Here is a 12,401-nt window from a genome sequence, read left to right on the forward strand (position 1 = left end):
TGGGGTTTTCTTTTTTTAATGCTTTTCTTTTCTTTTTCTTTTTGTATTGTTGATGTTTTGTACTACTGTATTTATTTTTGTTTTTGAAGCTTTGTAATTGTGTAGTTAGAACAAAGCAAAGACAATACAAACTAGAGCCTTAAAAATTATTTTCAAAGGATCGACTTTCATCATTTTAAATCGCTGAACCCCTCTTCGGCAGCAGGTGAAGAAGGGGGATTTTTCAAGTTAAAAGAAAAGAAGGGTTAAAAATTAGATAAATTTAAGGGTGAGGATTTGCTGAATTAAAATTGAAACTGGAATGCAGAAAGGGGAGGTATGAGGAGGTCAGAGAAGTAAGTTACAAGAAAATAAGGGGTTGAAATTATACTTGTTCTTTTTTTGTTTGTGTTTGTTTGTATTGTTGTGTTTGTCTGTATAATTTGTGAAACTTTAATAAATATTTTATAAAAAAAAGAAGGGGGATTTTTCCTGAGCCGTTTAAACCTGCAGAAGTGAAGTTAAAGCAAAGTAATTTTCCACCGTCCTGACCCTGGAGCGGGGTGTCAGATTTGATGTTTGAAGCTCATTGACCAGAAATAAATGTCTTGACAAATAGTTAAAAGAAGAGAAACATTGTGACTCCATTGTTTCCTTTCGTCTTTCAAGATAATAATAATAATAATAATAATAATAATAATAATAATAATAATAATAATAATAATAATTTATTATTTGTACCCCGCCCATCTGGCTGGGTTTCCCCAGCCACTCTGGGCGGCTTCCACAGAAACCAAAAAACACTAAAATATCATACATTAAAAGCTTCCCTGAATAGGGCTGCCTTAAGATGTCTTCTGAATGTCAGGTAGTTGTCCATCACCTTGACATCCGATGGGAGGGCATTCCACAGGGCGGGCGCCACCACCGAAAAGGCCCTCTGCCTGGTTCCCTGTAGCTTCGCTTCTCGCAATGAGGGAACCGCCAGAAGGCCCTCGGCGCTGGACCTCAGTGTCCGGGCAGAACGATGGGGGTGGAGACGCTCCTTCAGGTATACTGGGCCGAAGCCGTTTAGGGCTTTAAAGGTCAACACCAACACTTTGAATTGTGCTCGGAAACGTACTGGGAGCCAATGTAGGTCTTTCAAGACCGGTGTTATGTGGTCTCGGCGGCCGCCCCCAGTCACCAGTCTAGCTGCCGCATTCTGGATTAGCTGTAGTTTCCGAGTCACCTTCAAAGGTAGCCCCACGTAGAGCGCATTGCAGTAGTCCAAGCGGGAGATAACTAGAGCATGCACCACTCTGGCCAGACAGTCAGCGGGCAGGTAGGGTCTCAGCCTGCGTACCAGGTGGAGTTGGTAGACAGCTGCCCTGGATACAGAATTGACCTGTGCCTCCATGGACAGCTGTGAGTCCAAAATGACTCCCAGGCTACGCACCTGGTCCTTCAGGGGCACAGTTACCCCATTCAGGACCAGGGAGTCCTCCACACCAGCCCGCCCCCTGTCCCCCAAAAACAGTACTTCTGTCTTGTCAGGATTCAACTTCAATCCATTAGCCGCCATCCATCCTCCAACCGCCTCCAGGCACTCACACAGGACCTTCACCGCCTTCACTGGTTCTGATTTGAAAGAAAGGTAGAGCTGGGTATCATCTGCATATTGATGGACACCCAGTCCAAACCCCCTGATGATCTCTCCCAGCGGCTTCATATAGATGTTAAAAAGCATGGGGGAGAGGACGGAACCCTGAGGCACCCCACAAGTGAGGGCCCAAGGGTCTGAACACTCATCCCCCACCACCACTTTCTGAACACGGCCCAGGAGAAAGGAGCGAAACCACTGTATAACAGTGCCCCCAGCTCCCAACCCCTCTAGACGGTCCAGAAGGATGTTATGGTCGATTGTATCAAAGGCCGCTGAGAGATCCAGCAGAACTAGGAAACAACTCTCACCTTTGTCCCTAGCTCGCCGGAGATCATCAACCAGTGCAACCAAGGCAGTTTCAGTCCCATGATGAGGCCTGAACCCTGATTGGAAGGGATCCAAGTGGTCCGCATCCTCCAGGCGTGCCTGGAGTTGTTCAGCAACCACACGCTCAATCACCTTGCCCAAGAATGGAAGATTTGAGACTGGGCGATAGTTGGCCATACTGGCCGGGTCTAAAGATGGTTTTTTAAGAAGCGGTTTAATGACCGCCTCTTTCAGCAGATCTGGGAATGTTCCCTCACAGAGGGAAGCATTCACCACCCCGCAGAGCCCATCGCCCAGCCCTTCCCGGCTAGCTTTTATAAGCCAGGATGGGCAAGGATCAAGGAGACAGGTGGTTGGTTTCACTCGTCCAAGCAGCCTGTCCACATCCTCGGGGGTAACGGATTGAAATTGATTCCATGCAACTTGACCAGACAGGGCTCTAGCACTCTCCCGCCCCAGCCCTGCTCCCACGGTGGTGTCCAGCTCCTTCCGAATATGAGTGATTTTATCTGCAAAAAACTTTGCAAAATCGTTGCAGGAGATCTTGGGGTCTTTACAAGGCCCCGATGGTAAAGGTGGTTCCGTTAAATTGCGGACCACCTGAAAGAGTCTCCTGCTACTATTTTCTGCAGATGCAATAGAGGCGGTGAAGAAAGTCTTCTTCGCCGTCGCTATCGCCACTTGGTAGGCTCGACGTTGAGCTCTAACCTGTGTCCGGTCAGATTCGGAGTGAGTTTTCTGCCACCGACGCTCTAGCCGCCTCAGCGATTGTTTCATCGCCCTCAGCTCCGAAGAAAACCACGGGGCTGTCCGGGCTCCATGCAATCGGAGAGGGCGCTTCGGAGCCAGACAGTCGATAGCCCTGGTTAACTCCGCATTCCAGCGGGCCACCAGGGAATCAGCTGAAAGGCCATCAGCATGGGATAAAGCATCCCCTACCACTCTCTGGAAACCATTTGGATCCATTAAGTGGCGGGGGCGGACCATCCGAATTGGTCCCACCTCCCTGCAGAGGGGAAGGGTCGCGGAGAAGTCCAGTTGCACCAGGAAGTGATCTGACCATGGCACTTCTTTGGTTTCAAGAGAACAAATATGGACAAAGTATCTTAAAAAAGAAACTTTGTTGTTATTGTTTCTAAGGAAATGAACTACCAGAAGCCTTCCCCCTAGAGGGGAACTGGGAGATTGTAACTAAACCCTGGGAACTTGCAGCTGTTATTGATTACAACTGTGGGAAAGAATTTGTGACCTTGTAGGACAATGCCTTCAGAAGCACTGTTGGGTGCTTTCTGTAAAATAAGTGCCCTATTGGATCAGCTAAGTCAGAAGATGGATTTTATGACTAATGCGGCCAGAACCTTTGAACAGGTAGTGGGAAATCATATGGAGCCCACCGAGGAACCAAAACAGGAGCGTGCCATGACAGAACAACTGAAAGAAGAGGACTTTGCTGAACCTTGGGCGCCAGGGATGGAGGGACTTTTGGCCCAGCAAGAAATTGAGTCTTTGGCTTTGACAAATGAACTTGGAAAAAACCAGATTCTGAAAGATAAAGTTTGGCTGGAAATGGGGGGTTGGACTGACCCCCCTATGCAGGGATGTTTGGACTCTCAGAATCTGGCAATTCAGAGGTTTGGAGCTGTTGGGACTTACCTTGGAGGGAATTGGAAACATGTTTACTACATGGAGTTTAGTCTGGACTATGAGAAAGGGGCTGATCTGTCAAAAAGGGTCAAAAACACTATCAAGCTGGAGTTCCCACGAGTGAAAGGAAAATATGAAGAACTGCGGAAGGGACATGGAAGAGATTTGATGGCCTTGGATATAAGAGCACCAGGTTAAATGGGCCAGACTAATTTGGACAAAAAGGACTGACAATCCCGGGACCGGGGGGAGGGGACGCTGGAAGAAGATTGGATTGTTTTTATTCTCTTTTTTTATTGTCAGAAATGGTTTTATGAAAGTTGCAAAAATGTTGAAACAAAATTACTAGGCTCTTGTAAGAATGTTTAAAGAATTAGGTAAAAAGGTAATGGTTATGAGAAGTTGGTATAAATAAGATTTAAATTTTAAATTTTAAGGTTTAATATAAGATAAGATGAAAATAGAGCAAGGTAATGTATAGACAGAATACTATGAATTATGGAAAGGATTTGCTGTGACAATTTATCAGTCAAGATACAAGAGATGGGAGGAGGAGGAGGTCATGGAAAGAAGGTAATGAAAGTGGAGAATTTGAAAAGGATGGTTTTATTTTTTATTTTTTATTTCTGTTTTTGTCTTTTTTTCTGTAATTTTGTCTTTTTCTTTTCTTTGTGATTTTAAAAATCCTTTTTTCAATAAATATTGTTTTTTTAAAAAAAGAATTCTGGTCATTCCACCATAATGAAGTTGCTCGCACTGAGCTCCTCCCCCTTTCCCCCCTGCTTCTACTGCGTCTGTCCATGGACAATTGTCTCTGTGCTCTTTGTTCTTGCACCCGTAACGAATGCTGCATTTTGGGAGAAGGGGGTTGGTTATGCTATCCAGAAACATGCTCTGCCTGCTCTTCCCCTTCTCCTAAGACCGCATAACTCTGCTGCTCGCCTGTCTCTGAGCTGTTATCTTCCTCAAAGCCCTGCTGTAAATCGAGACAGAGAGAGAGAGACCTCCACCATTCCTCCTCCTCTTCAGTCCAGTCCCTGACACAGACACAGCTATTGGACCAGAAAGTTACCACAATGCCCCTACCGAACTTCAGGAGGGGGGGTTGCGGGCTCACGACTCCGCCCACACTCCCGCGGGGCTGTCCCCAGCCTCGCGGGAGCCAGGGATTCCCTCAATTTGCATCCCCACCCACCGCCAACCAATCGGCTGGCGGCGGGGGCAGGCCTTCAAGAGGCCACTTAAGGTCGGGGCAGCCCTGGGCTCCCCCCTTTTCTTTCCCTACCCGTCGAGACCTGACATCGCCCTTAAGAAAATCAAGAAGGAGATTACTGTGGGTAGGGTAGCCGGCCCCTTTGAATCACCCCACTTTGAGGAGCTGCATATTTCACCGTTGGGCATTGTCCCAAAAAAGGCCCCAGGGGAGTTTCGTATGATACATAACCTTTCTTACCCCAAGGGAGCCTCTGTCAATGACGCCATTCCCCAAGAAATGTGCACGGTGAAATATGCATCATTCGATCAAGCAGTAAAGCTGGTTAGGGGATTTGGTAAGGGCGCCTTTATGGCAAAGTGCGACATCGAGTCTGCATTCCGCCTTCTTCCAGTTCACCCAAAGGACTACCGCTGGCTCGGTTTTAAATTCCAGGGCGCCTATTTCGTCGACAAGGCGATGCCTATGGGGTGTTCGGTCGCCTGTGCCGCTTTTGAGACCTTTAGCACCTTCCTAGAATGGGCCTTAAAATTTAGGACAGGCATGCAGGGGGTGGGGCATTATTTGGATGATTTTATTTTGGTGGCAAGTAGCGAGAGCGATTGTGGCACATTGCTCCAGGCCTTTGAGTCCCTAGCAAACGATCTGGGGGTCCCTTTAGCAAACGAGAAGACAGAGGGCCCTGTGACCACCATGACCTACCTGGGTATCGAACTGGACACCCGTGCCCAAACCTCACGCCTACCGGCCGAGAAGTTGTCCGCCCTTAGAGAGCTTATTGAGCAGATGTTGCCGTTAAAAAAGGTAACCCTGAGGCAAATCCAATCACTCCTGGGGCACCTTAACTTTGCCTGCCGCGTGGTCTCCCCCGGTCGCCCCTTTTGCGGCCGGCTAGCAAAGCTGTCCGCGGGGCTACGGTCCCCACACCACAGGGTACGCCTCTCTCAGGCGGTGAAGGCAGACCTGCAGGTCTGGTTGCAATTCCTTGACGGTTACAATGGCATTTCATTATGGCAGGACTGCATGGCCTTGCGGTCGGATTTTCAGGTGCATTCGGATGCGGCGGGCTCTCTAGGGTTTGGTGTTTATTTCAGAGGGCAGTGGTGCGCCCAGCAATGGCCCCCCTCCTGGCAAGGAAAGCCGATCCTGCGCGATTTGACATTCCTGGAATTCTTCCCCATTGTAGTAGCAATCCATATTTGGGCCGACCAGTTTAAGAATCGTAGGGTGTGCTTCTGGACAGACAACCAAGCAGTGGTGTCAGTTCTCAATAAGCAGTCAGCGCATTCTCCCAGAGTAGCGTCCCACTTGCGCTATTTTGTCCTTTCCTGTCTCCAGCTAAATCTTCACGCCTCTGCCAAGTTTGTCCCTGGCATCGATAACAACATAGCGGACGCTCTATCTCGTTTCCAGATGGAGCGCTTTTGCTCATTGGCGCCGGATGCTCAGCTGCGGCCGCAACCGTTTCCGGAACACCTTTGGAGTATTGGCAGCGAGAAGCAATAAAGGGAGTATTGTCGGCCTTGGCACCCTCAACCCTAAGATCTTACAATAAGGCTTGGTTAGATTTCACAGCTTTTCGCAGGAAAAAGGAACGATTCAAGCCTGGCAGAGCCCCCTCTAAGTCTGAGGTCATAGAGTATATGGTCCACCTTCGCGACCTTGGCCGGGCCCCTAAAACTCTTAATATCCATTCGGCAGCGATTTCCTTCTTCTCAAAAGCCCTATTCTCCATTGATCCCTGTGCACACTTCGTGGTGCGGAAAATGTTGGAGGGCTGGCGCAGGTCACGGCCGCCAGGCCCTGATGCGAGAAGGCCCATAACTCTCGGCATTCTCACACAAATCCGCATGAAGCTTAGGACCATCTGTTGGTCAAAATACGAAGCCAGGTTATTCTCTGCGGCATTTTCCTTTGCGTTTTATGGCGCCTTGCGCATCGGAGAGGTGGTCTGCGAGGACCGCCCAACCAGTTCAAATAGAGGGCTATTGATGGGGGACGTATCGATAGCCAGCTCCCACGTGATTTTGAAAATCCGTAGCTCTAAGACCGACCAGCTCGGCAAGGGGGCTATGATTCGCCTCCAGGCAACTCAGAAGCCTGGTCCTTGCCCGGTAAAAGATGGCGCAAAATATCTGCGTGTCAGGCCTAATTCCGATGGCCCCTTTTTCTTACATGCGGACGGTTCCCTCCTATCTAAACACCAGTTCACGAGGGTCTTGCGCAAAGCGATCGCAGCCATTGGTCTTCCTCAGGAGGAGGGGGTTGGACTCGATGGCCCTTGTGGTCTCTTCCAACTCTATGATTCTATGATTCTATGAGTACGCTGCACATTCCTTTCGCATTGGGGCAGCGACCACCGCTGTCCACATGGGTTTGCCGGCCGAAAGGATTATGGATATGGGGCGTTGGAAATCTAACGCGTACAAGGGTTACATCCGGTAGCTTCTCTAACCCCCCCCCGGCCTTCTTCCCTAACCCTATGCCACACTCCCCCCCTGACTTGTCACTAGAAGTCTAACGCTGGAAGTCTAACGCATACAAGGGGTACATCCGGTAGCACCCCCAATTCTCCCCTGTCTTCCCCCCAGACCCCACGGTGAACTTCCCCTGACGTGCCACTAATATTTTCCACTCCTTCTGATCTGGCTCTCTTAGACTCTCATTCCAGGTATCGGTGTGGTGCGATTGTGGTTTATCGGCCACAGCATAGTATACTGGGCCAAGCGGCGTGCAGAGAACAGGCGTTGGGATGCGGAGCTGCGGTTACCTACCAAAGTCAAAGTGTCGTGGATCACCAGGCGTGGCATGCGCTGGGAAGAGTTCTTCCTGGCGGTAGCTGAAAAAATCGCAGCAGAGGGCGCTCCCGACGCCTTGGTCATTCAACTGGGCGAGAACGACCTGGCATACAAGAAAGGGGTGGACCTAATGTGGAACATTATCAATGACCTTGAGGGGTTGAGGGCCACCCATGATAACATTACAATAATTTGGTCATCGTTGCTGCAGAGGAGATGCTGGCGGGACGCGGTGAATCCCGTGGCCGTGAATAAAGCCAGGAGGATCGTGGAGCGCTCAGTGGCGCGTAGAGTGGCTGCGTTGGGTGGACGGGTCATTGGGCACCCCGGCATCCAGTATGACAACTTACCACTCTACCGCGGGGATGGCGTGCATCTATCTGATGCTGGCAATGATATCGTTAGCAGACATTTTTCAGGGAATTAGGGATTGGTTACAGGCTGAGGGTATTGGCGGCGAGCCGGTGTGATGCGGCTCGTGTGGCGGTAGGCATTGGCCGGGGTATTGTCATGCAAATGAGATCGGGGGGGAGGAATCGCCATCACCTCCCCCAAGGCTTGGAGGGTAGTTCGTTAAAGGACTCCGGGGGGCGTCGCCTCGTCCAAAACCTACGGAGGCTAGGGCCTAAAGCGCGCCCCCGAGCGGTAACCCCTCGGGGAGCGCCTAGGGATATGCATCTCAGGTGGCTCCCCCTGTTGGTGCTTAACCCTCACCGGTTAGACCGGTTAGTCTGGTAGGGCCAATGCCTAAAGCCAATACCACTCTTGCCTGTAATCAATAAAGTTGTGGGCATTTTCACCCATTAACCTAAAATGCTGGTGTCCTGTGTCTTCATTTATTCCATCTGTGGAGGGGGAGGGAATAGCCACGCAAACCTTTTCTTTAATTGTTGCATAATGATCTGCTGCAACAACCTGAAAATTGCAGGGTGCATGGGTGCGCCTTGCCCCCGTGATTGAGGGGGCCCGGGGCCGTATAACATCATCACACCATGCGCACATACCCCACAGCATGCTGACATAACTCACGCATACCGCGGGACATGATGACATGCCGGGCGGATGTCCCGCAGCTTGTGCGCCTGATACGAGCATGTGTGTGGCCACAGCTGCTGGGGAACTTTGGAGGGGTGGCCCCTTCACTGAAATTTTGGGAGGACCTCTGCCCCCTGCTGCCCCCCCCCACTCAGCACTGGTGGTGAGTTGTGAAGGGGGACTCCTTCCTTTATCTCTGCACCTGAGGAACTGGCCTGGCTGTGCATACTGCTTGTGCCAGGATAGAGCCAAAAAATGCCTACTAATTTACCTCACTCATCCAAACGCACAAAGACTGGGAGTGGTAACTCACCAGATCCCGGTAGGGACCACTTGCAGCGTTCGGGAGTAATAGGAGCCACTTCACTTTGGTCAGGAGTCTGGCAGGAAAGGACTTACAGAGTTCAATGGCGGTGCAAGGCCACAGAAAGGCCTTTGCAAGAAGAGTGGCAGAGAAAATAGTATTCCCTCTGCAAAGTGATTCCTCCTTTTCACATGCCTTTACCTGTCCTCCCTAGGAACTGGGTCATCTCTCGTTTGATGGGGGTGTGGACAGTTTTTTGGTCTGTGGCGGGGAGGGTTTATTGACATTTGCCTCCCCTGCAATTAAAACAAGAATTATGGAAGATAACAGCAAATATATTGAATTTCTTTTTTCTTTTTGGGGCGTGGGGCGTGGGAGTGTTGGTGAAATAATTCTAACCTGCGTCTTCTGGAGGCTTCCCCAGGGGCAAAAATCCTGGCTAAATGCCAACACTGTCAAAATCATCTTCAGGGCTGCTCCACATAAATAGTTTTAATAATAAATATAGGACGCTGTACAGTTTCCTTCCCCTATATTCATTTAATTGAGCTGGATGCACAGCATATTGTAGGGTGTGAACAGCCAACCAACTTTGCCCTGCTTCAGGACTTTATGAGAACTTCTTTTATCTTCTTTGAGTCACTCCATACTCTATCTTCTTCAGTCTGGCTCCCAAGCTGCTCTGTACATAAGGGCTCCTGAATCGCTTTTATGGAGAATATTGAAACAGCTGTAACATTTTCCACTTTAGGTAGAAGGAGAATAAATGTGCAGGCGCAAAAGCCTCTCCAGATTGCAGACAAATCGGTCTAAGAGCTTTTGTTGGAGTATTTCACACCCTGCAACATGTCCCAGAGGAGAACTGGGACATGCATACATGACGCGATAGTGCGGCCGTGCCAAAACTGAATGTCCCTATTAAATAGGGACAGTTGAGGGGTATGGTATTACTTCAGCTTTCATGGATTACCAAGAATGATGATCAGCATCTGATGATGTGTACTTTAGCTGCTCTGCAGCTTACGCCATAATAAAATTATTAGTCTTTAAACTGCCAGTACTGTTCTCTTGGTTGCTTTTCTAAATTGCACGATCATATACCTGATGGAGTTGTTGCAAGGATAAAAAGACTGCAAAACACTTTGGAGAATTTGAAATGCTTTTACTAAAAGAAGGTGTGCAGAGCCTATAAGTAGTATGGGAGCATGAATTGCACCCTGGCTGCCCCAGCAGACAGCCACACATTGGATTTGCCAAGGATCAACATGTAAAATCCAGTGGTTATAAGCTTGATGACCTGGTTGTGTTTCAGAGTTTTTTTCTTTGATATTTAGGGTTTCTTTTTCATGTTTAAAAACCTGCACATCTCCCTACCTCCCCCATTTCAAAGAAGGGGTGGGCAAGCTGGAGAGGGGCTTTTTTGTTTTGATTATTCCTTATTTATCAGTATTATGTTTATATCCATTCTACCATTTCTCCAAGGAGCTCAAGGTGGAATTCATGAGTCCCCATGTTATCCACTCAACAAACCTGTTGGTTAGGCTGAGATACAGCGATTAGTTTCATGGTGCCTTTAACCCTGGTATCCCAGCCAAGTCCATGTAATATCCTACCACATTATTCCAAATTCTGGTAAAGACATAGAAGTTAATAAGCTGGGGCAGGGGAATAAAAAGGTAAAGGTACCCCTGCCCGTACGGGCCAGTCGTGACCGACTCTAGGGTTGTGCGCTCATCTCACTTAAGAGGCCGGGAGCCAGCGCCATCCGAAGACACTTCCGGGTCACGTGGCCAGCTGCACTGGTGAGCCACCACCAGCGCAGCACACGGAAACGCCGTTTACCTTCCCGCTATACAGCGGTACCTATTTATCTACTTGCACTTAGGGGTGCTTTAGAACTGCTAGGTGGGCAGGAGCTGGGACCGAATGACGGGAGCTCACCCCGCCGCCGGGATTCGAACCGCCGACCTTACGATCAGCAAGTCCTAGGCACTGAGGTTTTACCCACAGCGCCATCCACATCCCAGGGGGAGGGGAATAGTGTTTTGTAATAGATCTTGGAATTTTATGGGAGCCCTGTGTTGAAGACTAACTAATTCAGGCTGAAATCCTGTATATACTTCTCAGGGAGCAATCTCCATGGAATTCAATGGGGCTTACTTTGAAGAGTAATGTACGGTAGTTATTGTGCCATGAACCCACAGTAGAAATTGTGACAGCAGGGGTTCTTTCTGAACCAAGGTAATACTAGGAATGTAAAAAGTTGTTGATTTCATTCTGATGTGTAGTAGAGAACCGTCTTTCTTCTTTTTCAGTGTTCTTCCATTCCACATAGCAAAAACACAATTTGATCCAGGGTTGTTGTTTTTCCATGGCAGGTCTTTATATAAACAATGCTACCATTGTGCAAGTTATGTTAATTTGCGATAGATATTTGCAGCTTTGAAATTAAGTGTCAACAACTGCCACTTTGCAGGAAGTCAATCTGGTCCTGACAGTGAGGGAATATGCAAACAGCAGCCATTTCCACACCCACTACTGTTTTGACTGGAATTGTCACTTGGGCTGTTGTTGGCGTCTGTCTGTCTTTGTCAGGAGTCCAGGTTCCCAGCTTGATAAGTGTAGATCATTAAAAGGAGGATTTATTGCAAAAACAAACAGATAACTCCAGACAGCTCGAACGAAGCCTCTGACATCATTACTCAAGATGACCCTTCTAAAGACTCCTTCCGGGATCTACAGAAGATATTGAACTTATGACTCTTACGTCTCTTGTTTTGCTTCCTGTCTAACAACCCTCCCATATGCCGACCCTTAGGACTTAGTGGGTCAGCTCCACCTTTTTCCTGGTCTAAGAGGCTGACTCTGAGACTCTTTGCACCTTTTTGTGCTTCTAGAGAGCTTCGGCTGTGTTCTAGCCTGCACTCCATTACTGCCTTGTCAGCTTGCTCATCAAAGTCAAGAAGAGCTGAAGATGTTCCTGTCTCACATCTAACTCTCCCTGTTCCTGGCTGCTTTTTGCAGTTGGCTGCAAGCCTTCACTTAGAGCTGGCTCATTCCTGACAGTCTTTGACATATCCAGACTCTCCCTGAAGCTCTGCTTGCTTTTCGCCCCCACCAGTGCTTTGGAGGGCAATGAGGGGGCGTCTTTGAGAGGTGTCTTCCTCTCTTCCACATGAATTACTTGCAGCTGCCCTGCCAGTCTTCCTGCCTTTCCATTACTCCTCAGACATGACGAGGCTTTTCCAACACCTTTAGGTTGGGGGTTCAAAGTTTTCCAGTTCACTGGCTTTTTGAGAGATCCTTCTACACTTTTTGTGACCTTCCGTCACCACCCCTTGCAGTGGCAGAATTACTTGCTCAGGACTCATTTCTTACACTTTGTCCTTCTTTTAATTTCTAATAAACGTATACAGCATTTTATTTCCCCACAGACAGGTGATCATTTTTCTGGTT

The 12,401-nt window shown here is 48.7% G+C and overlaps 1 protein-coding gene across 4 annotated transcripts in view; it reads right to left on the reverse strand.

Moving 5' to 3' along the window:
• LOC308594862 (cytosolic phospholipase A2 epsilon-like) overlaps positions 1-12,401 on the reverse strand; it is an 85,434-nt gene that overhangs the window by 62,067 nt on the left and 10,966 nt on the right. The window contains exon 1 of one of the 4 annotated variants that reach the window (XM_081208307.1): positions 8,955-9,204. The exons of the other annotated variants lie outside the window; for them this stretch is intronic. The gene's annotated coding sequence lies outside the window, so the exon portion shown is untranslated. Of the gene's footprint in view, positions 1-8,954; positions 9,205-12,401 lie in introns of those variants that run through there. 4 annotated transcript variants of the gene reach the window in all.

Source organism: Podarcis bocagei, assembly GCF_964188305.1.
Source record: "Podarcis bocagei genome assembly, chromosome: 1".
Classification (NCBI taxonomy): domain Eukaryota; kingdom Metazoa; phylum Chordata; class Lepidosauria; order Squamata; family Lacertidae; genus Podarcis; species Podarcis bocagei.